Source organism: Trachemys scripta, chromosome 11 (assembly GCF_013100865.1).
Source record: "Trachemys scripta elegans isolate TJP31775 chromosome 11, CAS_Tse_1.0, whole genome shotgun sequence".
NCBI lineage: Eukaryota > Metazoa > Chordata > Testudines > Emydidae > Trachemys > Trachemys scripta.
Window position 1 is genome coordinate 21,976,406 of NC_048308.1, and position 12,366 is coordinate 21,988,771.

The following is a 12,366-nucleotide window of genomic DNA, read 5'->3' on the forward strand; positions in this document are numbered from 1 at the left end:
CATTGATGAACTCAGCATAACGTTGAATAGGAGCTTTTTGGCAGCTGAGACACAAGGGCTAAGCTGCAGGTCAGAGATAACACTAGTGCAGATCTCCTCATGCACACAGTTAGTAGCATGCTTTCTTCCCTCCTGAGTGCAGGAAATAGCTCATGTTAAATACGTTCACTTTTCAGTTTTCCTTTCTTCTAAAATGGAGCTTGACAGATTGGGCTTTTCAGCTCCCCCTTTTTTTCACCACCTCTGCTTTCTACCTCAGAAATACTCTTCAGGAAGCAGGAGTTAATCTTGGTGAGGAAACGATAAGGTGATACTTGATTTTCAGGGGAAAGCAGAAGGATATGACTGCTTAGTAACTGCACAGAAACGTACAGGCCTCTCTTTTTAAGGTTTTCCTTTGCTTTTCCTTTCACATCCCTTAAAGTTGAGAACTGCAGCAGACTGAAGGCCTGGTTGGTGGGATGCAAGAATAGTTTAAATAGAATCTGGAATAGGAAGGAAGTGTTAGGAAGGTACATTGATAAAACAGCTTCCCTGTACTTTTCTATCAGCTAGTAGGATCAGGTGAATTGGGTCGTTAGTTTTCCTACTTTGATGCATTCTGGCTGGCACAGAAATGTGTCTTTTGAAGTTGTTTCATACTCAGCCAAGTTTTTCACATGATTCCAAATACTGGATAACAAAGAGAGAGAGCATGAACATTGTCTTTGTTAAATGATGTCAAGCCAGCATCCTGTATATGGAGACAATGTAAAAGTTTTTGTCTGTTTTTGGCATTAGGATTAAAACTGCACTAAAATGCTTACATTAAAAGGTCTTGAATATGACAGAGATTTGGGAGCTTATTCTTTAATAAGTGTGTGTGTGTGTGTGTGTGTGTGTGTTGCTCATGAACGATAACGATTGAGGCCCTCACCAGTGTGCTATAATCATGCCATGGAGAGACCACCTATTCTCAGTGCCCATTTAGTCCTTGGTCTTTTTGCTGAGACTGACAGCAAGAATGTTAGTTCAGAGCAATTGTGATAGTGGATTTTCTGTTGACACCTGTCCAGTGGGAGCTGGACTGAGACCACAAAATTCATTTCACTGAGCAAGGTGTTGGACTACTAAGAAGAGTGAAACTATAGGAAAGTTCTCTCTACTATATACCTGAATGTATTCTTTTCTTCCCTACAGGCTCAACTCTGCCTCCTGTACCTGCGTGCAGCAGTGCCTTTCTCTGTGAATAGTCCCATTAATTTAAATGGGGCTATTCATAGAGGAGAGCACTGCTCAGCATGAGTAAGGGTGGAAGAATTGGGCCCTGACCCTGCAGGCTTTTCCATACGGGTGGATTCCTGCACCCATGTTTAGAGCTCTGGTGACCTCATTGGGTCGCTGTGCTGAATAAGGATAAGGCCTAATACTGTGTATGTATGTGCGTGTATTGTTCCTATTGATATCAATAGTAATGTGGGAACAGGGAGAGGAGAATAGACATAAATACTGTATGAGCTACAGTTCTGATCATCTTTTGATACTTGGAATTATTTTACTATTTGCCAATGAATGGCTTGAACAGTTTTTTCGGTGGGGTCTTTTTCTTTGATTTTTAAGAAAAAGAAAATGGGTGAAAAAAATGACTCAGGAACTATTAACTCTTACTTTTATGTCTTGCTTATGTTAAGTGCATAGGTTGAAGTGTGTGATCCATAGATGAAGTGCTTCTATTCTTTTCCTTAGAGTAACTTCTATGCCTGTGGTTGGTTTACTCTGAGGGGAAGAAGAGGCAGAGAGTACAACAGTTTGTGCTGTTTTGTATACAAGGACTAATTTCCAACTGCTTTAGGGTGGTTTCAGTTTTTCCTTGGAAAGCAGCATTGGGAGCTATATGTACTTTCCTGGTTAACTTGTGAATCATTCTAAAGTTTATATTAAAAGAACTATGATAGTGCTAATATTACCACAGAGCTGAGCTTGGTCCTTTCATTCCAGAAGTTAAGTCACTGGACAGGGAGTTAAAAGATCTGGCTTTTGTTTCCAGATCTGCTGCAACTTCCTGTATGACCTTGGGCAAGTCTCTTAATCTCACTCTATCTCAAGCTTTCATCTGTATCACGGGGAAAACAATACTTGCCAACATCTCAAGGAGGGTTGGGAGGATATATTAAAGAGGGTCTGTAGGTGATCAGATAGTAAAGTGGTGCACACCAGAGAAAACCCATAAAATAAATAAATTCATAGATCTCATGATGCAGTACCTCCCCTTGACTGAGTTTGTATATATGGGTTTCAAATGGTTAATGATAGAATAAAACCCAACTGACATGAATCAGTCTCTGGTGAGGGTAAGCCTGAATTGGGCAAGGAATTTTCTAGTGCAGTAATAAAGAAGGGGAAAAAATGCAACAAGTTTTGTAAACAGATGTCGAGGAGTGCACACAGAAAGAGCATGTCTGAGAAATCCTAAAACACGACATTAGGTTAGGACAAAACAACATTAAAGACTTAGATGCCACATGGTAGAATTATACTAGATTTTGAATCTGTGTGTAAGAACATAGACTTTGTTTGTTTTGTAGATGTTGATGAAGAAAGTATATTTAATAAACCAGCTAAGAAAGAGGAACTTGTACTGAGACAAGAGCTTGTTCAATTAAATAACTCAGTCTAATTCACGGAACATAGCAGATGACTGTCAGTTCAAGAAAGCAGATGACCAAATTGCTTAGAAATGCTGGAATGTGCACAAGCGCGCACGCGCGCGCACACACACACACACACACAAATATATATGTGTGAGAGAGCTCACTTCACTTTCATTAGGAAGATGGACCAATCTATTTGCTTAAGAGAACTGCACTAAGAAATATCAGTGTTTTAGTGCTTCAAAAGGATGCCAATCTACTAACAAATACAGGAAAATCTAGGACCTTTATTGTAAGTAAAATGTGCTGTCCATATCTAGGAAACAGAATGTAAGCTCTTTGGGCTACATGCTGTAGTTAGTTACTTTTAGGGGGAGAAAGAAAGTTGTACACTATGAAATCCAAGATCAGGAAGCCCCAAGTAAATAAAAATTATCTAAGGCTCTTTGTTACTGGTATTTACCAATTTTCCCGCAATTTCCCCAGTTTTTGAAAGAGTCAGTATTCAGGTTTTACCCATTTTTCATCTGAACGTGTGCTTTTCTGGGATCTGGGAATTTTTTTGCTGGGGAAGTGGGTGGGCCACGTTGAAGGCCTGGGGTCAGGAGGAGGCTTTTCCGGCAGGGGGGGGTCAGTACTCAAGAGTTGCAGCTTTCTGTTCCCCTCCTGGCCCTTCAGTTGGACCCTGTTCACTTCCTCTGTGTAGTGGGGAGTGAGACAAGCAAGGTCCCAGCAGCTGAGACCACCAGACCACTGCTGCATGGAGTGGAAGGCTTCCTCAACTACTACATGGTGAGTAGCCCTCTTTCCCCCTCTATGGGTACTGGGCCCTCTCCCTCCAGTGCCCTTCATTTTTGGTTTTACTGATTTGCCCCGCACCCTCTGGGTTTTTGCAATTTTTAAATAAAAAACCCCTGAAAATGAAGGACCTTAAAAATGTCTAAACAGCAGTCAAAAGAAAATGGTGGTAGATGCTCAATGGCTATGGAAGAGTTAAGAACCTATAAGTGCATCCATTTCTTCACCCAGTTCTTTTATCAAAAATCTTTTACCCACTCTTATCTGACACCAACATTTTGTTTAACCTATGAGAATATTTCCGGGGAGAAAACGCCCCAAGCAACCAAATCACTTATTATTTTTATGAAAAGAGTGGTGAAGCTTTACAGACAGAAAGATAAGGACCCTGCCCACAAAGAGCTTACAATCTGAATTTTAGATATGGCCTAATGAAAGAGGGTAACAAACAGTAGAGAGGGACTGATGGACGAAGATTACTGTCATGCAATCATATGGTTACTCAGTTTAGGCATGCTTGCATCTTGACAGTTCAATTATGGTTCTTGTATGTATCTTTATAATGTGAAGAGAATGACTGTTCCTCTCTGTCAGGTTGATGTGCAGAGGATCTGTTCCCTAGAAGAGGGTGGGTGAACTAGCTCGGTTGACTACATACACTCTAGTAATCCTGATACTATTACTTTTCTTTCTTCAAAGTCACTGCCTTATCATCATCCCTGCAGGTGTCACTGCACATAGTGGGCCAAGTTTTGCCCTCAGCTATACTGGATTCCAATAACATCATTGCAGTTATTCCAGATTTACACGATGTAGCTGAGAGCAGAATTTGGCCCATTTTGCTAGAAAAAGGGGATACACTCTATGGGACATATTCTGATCTTGTTAAGTTGGTCTGGAATAATTGCATTGCTTCTAAAGAACTTTTTGGATCTGCAAAGGTGTAAACAAGATCTGAATCTATCTCTAAGTCTCTGTATCCCCAAATAAGAAAAATGAGTTCTGAAGACACATGGGGCTGGGATCCTAATGGGAGATCAGAATGTATTAATGGATGATCTATAACTTTTGTATCTCAAAAGCAGATCAATGCTAATGAAAATTGCTTTGGAACAAGATCATTTACTATTTCATTACTTTGAAGTCTCATGTGGGCCAGTGGTTCTTACTGAAAAGTGCAGATTGCGTTCCTGCAGGTCTCCCAAATCCTACAATGTCTCCTGGTCCCCATTGGGCGCACAATACATTATAATGGACAATCTGGTGGACCTGCTGGAATGGACCTCTCATGAGGGCTGACGTGGGTAAGCTCAAACATAAATAGGAAGCAGCATTTCCTCTGCATTGTCTGAAGTTAGTGTATTTGTTCAAGAAAAATTATAATATGCTAATAATCCAGATAGATGAATCACAGTTCTCCATATCTAAAAAGTGAACCTTTGACCCAACACTGTTGTGTCTAAATTGCAATTCTTAATATTCAGTATAGTCAGTATAGGGCCCTGCAGGCTAAAGTATCTTAAGGGTTCAGATCTCTTTAAATAAATCTATCTTGTTTTGTTTGTTCTTTCAGTTGGAACAACTGGATGGAATGTGTGTGTGTGTGGGGGCGGGGGGGTGGGGCGCTAGGTATCAGAAATGTCGGATTCTAAAGGGAAAGACAGGATGCCTCTCTTGGAAATACTTTCATCTGCTGACAATTAAATAGCAGTACCAACACCTCTCAGGGCTATGAGGTATGACAAACTAACTCTCAGCAGCAGTAGCATTGCTGTACTTCTTTCACTAGTGCTCTTAAACCTGGGTGAGTTTTATGAGGGGCATAATCACACATAGTATATAATTTTCTCATTCCTTGTTTGTTTACTATTTTGTTAGCTTTAAAGAAGGACAGTAGAAGGAGAAATATCCCTCAAATGATGGAGAGGAAATGGGTGAGTGTGAGAGACCTTCACAATTAAATCAATCTAAGCTTAAAAAAACAACCAATGAATTTGTTTTTGTGTGCAATGCTAGTTGCCTTGCCAGTCTGAAGCTGGCACTGTGGGTTTGCTGTAATCACTGAGCTGAGAAAGAGACACAGGTTTTGTTTTTTGTTTTTTTTTTTTGTCATCACAAAGTCAAGCAAGACTTAAGCAGTTGCATGCATAACACTTTTCTTGCTGCTTTCAACTGCCAAGCTTTGTTTCTGGCTTCCAAATGCTTGTCCCCTCACCACTCTCAATTTCATTTTTGACCCTCTGCTACTACTGTGATTTAAATATCAGTATTCATTTTGAAAACACTTCCTTTAAAAAAGGGGCTTTGGTTAAAGTCAATTAAATGTGTAAGTCTGCGTGTGGATTCTTTTCCTGAGGCTGTCTCTGTCTTTTTCTCCCCTCCCCCCCCCCTTTTTTTTGTCCCATGTATTATTTCTCATTCTGAGCCAGTTGTCAGGTAGATGGGTGGTACAGATTCAGAATGGCATCTTAAGTTCAGTACAGCATGACACATTGGCAAATTTCCAGAATAAGAATTTTTGGACACTGCAATATACTGCAGAGTGACGAGTTCAGCGTGGGGTCGCTACATAAAGTAGCTCAAAGAAAAATAGAAACAAAAGTAGATGAGGGAAGAAGCAACAAGATGACAGATAGCAATACAGGGGAAAAATTACTTTCAGCCAACCAATCAAGATTAGAATATTTTCATCCTTGGTACCAATACTCCTATAGCACTGAAACAACAGCTTCAGAAGGCCTGTGGTATCAAATATTTGATGTATGGTTGTTTGTAGACCAGATAATGAGATCACCAAGACTTTCTTTCACTTTAAGGAACGGGGTTTCTGTCCCGCTTGGCTTCCTTGGTGCCATTCAGGAAGCACAAAGGGAGTTCAGACTGGCTGTATCCCACAATCTGATTCCCCCAGCAGAGATCTGGTGTAGCTGGCTTCCATATCCCCTTCCCCACAGCTCTAATTGCACAGGACACGTCAGGGACAAAGAGGAGTGTTTTGGGGGTGGGAAAGAGGTGTGACTGAAATCTGTTGCACTCCAGCTATACTTGACTAGTAAACCTTTGCCAGTCAGCCAGCACATTTGAGTTGCTAATTTGTTCCCAACTTGAGTCTTATAGCCCCATGCTGGCCACAGCAGATAATCTGGCCCTAATGGCGGAAAATTTATCCACAATCTTTCTGAAGTGTGATGACGTAGCTAAAGCATTGGACTGTGAGTTATTAGAGCTGGGTTCTATTCCCAGCTCTGCCCTTGACTTCCTATGTGACTGAGCCAATCACTTCATCTCTCAATAACTAAATTTTCTTGGGGACAATAGTGCTTGAACACCTTTGTATGGTGCTTTGAGATCCTTAGATGGAAGGTGCAATTAAAAGTGCAATGTGTTATTAAAGTCAGACTTGAGGGAGTAGCAGACTGATCTGCAAAAGGATTCACCTACCTAATTTGTGCCTGAGGCCTGCGATTTTTACATAACTTACAGTGACAGCATTGTGCACATGCCCAACTCTGAAAAAAGGAATGTGAAATCATCATAATCAAACGCAGTAGAACAAAGTATCTGCTGAAAATTGTTGCTAAGCTGAGGGTTAATGAGTTTGGCACAAGCAGAGACTATGTGCATGAAGTCAGTTAAAAGGGAATACGGGCATACATGAAAATGGCAACATGCTGGGAGTGTGTGTCTGCATGTGCCTGAATTAAGAGAGATGAATGGGGAGCAGGCATGTCAATAAACTGAGAAGCTTCTGGAAGATACATGAGGTTATCATAAAAGACAAGCACATTGCTCCATGGAGAGCTAGAGATAATGGCAACTTCCTAAATTTTATGTAGGAAGGAAAGAGGTGGCTTCATAGCTGTTTGTGAATGAAACAGAAAAGCCACTATTCTAGAAGACACTTCAGGAGGCTTCAGTAGAAGAAACTGAGAGCAAGGATGTCTGAGAGACGGAGCCCTAAAACTGACAAACACAACACTTGCTATCCCAGACTTGCCAGGAGACTTTGGGGACCAAATCCATGATGCAATGCACGGCGAATGTTCAGTCAAGTGGAAGAGGTACTCTTGCATTGTGAGGGTAAAAGGTAGGCCACAGCTGGAATTTAATAGGACCTGTTAGTTCCTAGTGGACAGTGAACCTGGAGTGACAGTGATGGGTGGGTGCCAAGGGAACCAACTGAGCTTCCATTTCTGAGAGTTTTTCACCAACTTGGCTTGGCGACCGTGAAAGGCCATTGGAACAGTGAGGGGAAGTAGAGAAAAGGCGAAGACTGGAAGCTTTCCTGAATCTGTGTGAGTATTTTTGAGAGCATCCAGTTTCCCCACCTTGGTGGACTCGTCCTTCCACAGCTCCTCCAGAATGATTTATTCTTCTGGTTCCAAAGAGGGCTTCCTCTGTGGCATGGGCCCTTCAGTGCTTGTTTTTGAGCCAGCCAGATGGGGTGGCACCAGAGCAATAGAAGGCATTCTTCTTCTGTGAGGGGCTGAGCATGTTGCCCTCCTTCTACCCATACTTTGTGAGGGTAGAAGGAGGGAATCACTACAGTACTGCCACTTCTTGCCAACCCAGGAGCTTGGGTCCAAAATAAATTTTATCACTGAAATAAGACAGTGTGAAGCTTTAACTTTCTTCACAGTTAGAGAAATCATTCCTACAGAATATCCGACATGGGGCTGGATGACATAGATGTCAGTGCTGCGAGCCTACACTGATCCTGAAATGCACTATCTTAGGTCCCAGTCCAGCAGATCAGTTAAGCACATACTTAACTTTAAGCATGTGAGTAGATCCATTGACACCAATGTGACTGCTCAGACGCTTCATGTTAAACATGTGCTTAAATGTTTTGCTGGACTGGAGCTTCATAACACATTTTTTTTTTTAAATGGAGACTATAGGTATTTAACCAAAAGTAATTTAGAGACCTCTAAGCAGTCTTTGCTAATGAGTTTTGAGTGGTATCTGTAGTTTACTACCAATATTGGTCTTCCATTGTATTTTGTTGGAGAAGGGGTTATTGGGATGTATGGGCTGTTTTTCCCCTCTCTTTTTAAGGTGTTCTGTAGTATCTTAAATAATATTTTGATATTGGGAAAAATTTATTATTAAAACAAACAAAGAATCATAAATGTGTCAAATAGTCCCAGTCCAGGGATGGGCAACTGGTGGCCCAGGGGCTGCCATATCATTTTATTTGGCATGCCCATAGGCAGAGTCACAGCCCCAGATTTTTATTTATTTATTTATTTAAGATTGAGCTGGATTGCTTAGGGTCCAGTCTTTTAGTAAAGCTGCTGCTGCCTCAGACTGCTGTGCTCGGCTGTGCTTCTCCATCAACACAGACTCTGACTCCACCCCATACCACGCAGCTCCATTTACTGCCTCCCTGTTGGCTGATTGTTTGGGAGCTGAGAGCCAGTCAGGTTCTGGCTAGGCCCACCCAGTAGTGGGCAGGTTGGGGCACATCTCCACCAATGGGGAGGAAGTAACCAGAGCTGGGTGGTGTAATGGTGGAGTCTCTTTCCTATTGGCATAATGGAGGGGTGGCCAAGCCAAATCTGAGTGGCATTGCGACCCAACACATGGGGTCCTGCTCCCAGTCCTGGACTCCACCCCATATGGCAGAGCCTACGTCCATGGGAAAATAGAGTGGAGGCAGAGACTGGGAGCAGGTGAGAAAAAACGTTAAGAAAGATGTTCTGATGTTTTGTTTTCATGTATTAATTCTCTGCACATCGGCAGAGAATTAATCCCTTTTGTTTAAATCCTTTTTAAGGTTGTGCAATAAGGGATTTTATATTTAAGAACTTCAGTTTTGCACTGTTAATTCATGGTTAATTGTATGTTAACATGCCATGTTGTAGCAAACATTTATGAGTTATGTAATATGTAGCCACTTAAAAAAAGTATGGCCTGCCAAAGGGTTTTAGTGGATTTTTGTGGCCCTGTGCTGCTTTAAAGTTGCCCATCCTTGTCCCTAATCAATCCTAGGGCAATCAGAGTGAGGCATTGTATTCTGTAGAAGATGAGGATTGATAATGTCACTGCTGGCTCGTGTGTGTGTGTGTGTGTGTGTGTGTGTGTACACCTCTACCCCAATATAACGCGACCCGATATAATGTGGTAAAGCAGTGCTCCGGGGGGGAGGTACTGCGCACTCTGGCGGATCAAAGCAAGTTCGATATAACGCGGTTTCACCTATAACACAGTAAGATTTTTTGGCTCCCGAGGACATTATATCGGGGTAGAGGTGTATATGAATTTTAGCAGTACAGTGATTCCACTTCTCTGGCCTTCTCCAGTCACCCATGGAGATAAAGTTTCAATGAGGATCGATGCCTGATGCACTCACAATTGTGGAAACACACATAATTTAAAAAACTAGCTTCAAATATCAATATTCATTTTAATAGCTAACACTTTCTGAGTTTTTCTCTCTCTCTTACAGTCATGAGAAGTCCAGCCCTACCGGAAAGCCCTGCTTTAAAAGAAGGAATTATTCAGACTAAAGGAGTGGTTTTCCTAAGCAACCAGATCAAAGTGAAAACACTCAGAATAGCTCACTCACAGGTTTCCTTTTGCACATCGGTTCATCAAGAGTGTCAGGCACTTGGTGGGCAGTTCATACTCCTCTGACAAACTACAATTTGGTGGGAAACTTCACAAGAACCCACGGTATCAGTAAGCCCTGCAAATATCTTGGGATCTCTCTTCTTTTTTAAAAAGACTTTAAAAATAATTTGGTGGATCTCTAATCTAGTTATCTGCTGTAACTGCAATATACCGTGTATGTCTGACTCCCACAGACAAAGGCCTCTGTTTCCTCTCTGCCAGTACCTTAGTATCTGCCTTGCCCAGGAGTCTGCTGATGAAGACTTCCTGTTTGTTTTGAGTCACTGTTGGAGTGATAAATATACTTCAGCTTTCTCCTCAGAGAGGAAAGAAACCAGCTGCCCTGAACTAAAGAGAAAATATGTAGAAATTCCACCAAAGGGCCCTGTTATCATGGAGCCTCTATGGAAGCATAAAAACAAGAAATATAAGCCACGACAAAGGAAACAATTTACATACTAAAACATCCTTCTACATGCATTGACATAAGTTGTTTGCCTTTAATCATTTATTTTCACTCTATAACTCTAATTTAAAACGGATTATAAATAAATAAATAAATGCACGGGGGGGGGGGGGGGGGGGGGAACGGACACCAACCCCATAAACATACACTACACAGTAATGTTTGGCTAGATAAACAAACAATTATACTTGTGGTTTCTTGATCTGACCACAAGCTTTAAATGCCATTTTTTGCATGAACCTATAATGCTTCTGGATAAACAATTGTGTTTATATTGTCAGGAGTATCCAGTGCAGTGTTGTGTAATTTCTGTGTGTGATTACCAGGATATAGAATAAATTCCAAAATAAAAGAAAGGAAAGGAAGATGAGATTATTAGGTCATTTTTAATAAAAACAGCATCGTTTGGAATCACTTATAGCTTAATTTGTAATTTTAAAAGAATGCAGCAATGGCTTTTAAGTTTCTGCAATTATCTTTTCATCTTTTTATCCTTTTTTTTTTTTTTTTTTTTTTTTTTAACTAGAGATGGGGCCCAAAAACCTGGATCCAAACCCAAGATTCTGGTTCATATCAGAGTTCACAGCGTTAACCTAGTTCTTTAAAAAGTCAGCTCTAGGAACTTCAGTTTTGGATTGTAAACCTCCAAGTTCAGAAGCATTTGAATCCAGGTGTTTGGGTGCTGCCGGCTATAGGAGTACAAAGTTTGTATCTTCATCAGTGTTTGTGGTCTGGGCCTGTGACACCCTCTGAAAAATGTAGGTGTGTACGGTGTGGGAATGGGGGTGGTTAGCCAATGTGCTATGACTGATAATGATACCGGGGAGCCCAAAGAACAGCTTTGAGAAATAGTGTGGGCTAGTGGTTATGGGCACTGGAGTAGGGGTCAGGAGACTTGTGTTCTACTCCTAGCTCTGCTACAGACCTGCTGTTGAACCTTGGGCATGCCATTCACCTCTCCATGCCTCTACACTGCAATTAAACCCCTGCAGCTGGCCTTTGTCAACTGACTTGGGTTTGCGGGGCTCAGGCTACAGTGCTGTTGAATTGTGAGGAGGGAGGGTCCCAGAGCCCAGGCTCCAGCCTGATCCCAAGCATCTGCACAACAGTTAAGCAGCCCTGTAGCCTGAACCCCACAAGTCGAGTCAGCTAGGGTGACCAGATATTCCGATTTTATAGGGACAGTCCCGATTTTTGGGTCTTTTTCTTGTATAGGCTCCTATTACCCCCCACCCCGTCCTGATTTTTCACATTTGCTGTCTGGACACCCTAGAGTCAGCTGACATGCATTTATTTGCAGGATAGATGCACCCTCTGTTTCCCCTCCCACCCTTTTTCTGCCTTGTCTATTTAGATTCTATGCAATTTGCAGCAGGGACTCTGTGTTTCTACAGTGGCTAGCATAATGGGTCCCTGATCTTGGTCAAGGCCTCCAGGCAATACTGTAATACAAATAATGAATAATAACAAATGAGAAGACATTCCAGGGTCAGTGGGTTTGTCCAGTCAGAATCTGCAAGGTGTACACTCCACATTCCAGGATCCCACAAAGTGTCCCTCTCATGGAAGAATCAGAAAGAAACTTTGACCTTCAGATGGTGGTATTTTCTTCTCTCTCCTCTTTTTTTTATTTTTTATTTTAATTTTTAGGCATGTGACACTGGATTATTTGTAAGGGGGGATGGGGTTGTGTGTGCCAATGTCCACATTATTTGGGGTGGATGAAGGGAATAAGTTTCTATTAAAAAAAGGCACACACAAATCTCTGCTTTGGCTAAATAATATTTGAATTACCATTACAAGAAAGGAGAACCTTATTTTTCTTACATTTTTGGTATATTTTCCCTTAATTATCAC

At 41.5% G+C, this 12,366-nt stretch overlaps 1 long non-coding RNA gene across 2 annotated transcripts; it reads left to right on the plus strand.

Moving 5' to 3' along the window:
- Nucleotides 1–2,815: 2,815 nt before the first annotated feature.
- On the plus strand, nt 2,816–10,580 carry LOC117885050. 2 transcript variants are annotated; one of them, XR_004647700.1, is made up of 5 exons: nt 2,816–2,922; nt 3,309–3,422; nt 5,307–5,362; nt 7,265–7,515; nt 9,880–10,580. It is a non-coding gene; the product is annotated as an uncharacterized LOC117885050 (long non-coding RNA). The 2 variants fall into 2 exon arrangements; XR_004647699.1 differs by having other exon boundaries at nt 2,821–3,422.
- Nucleotides 10,581–12,366: the final 1,786 nt, after the last annotated feature.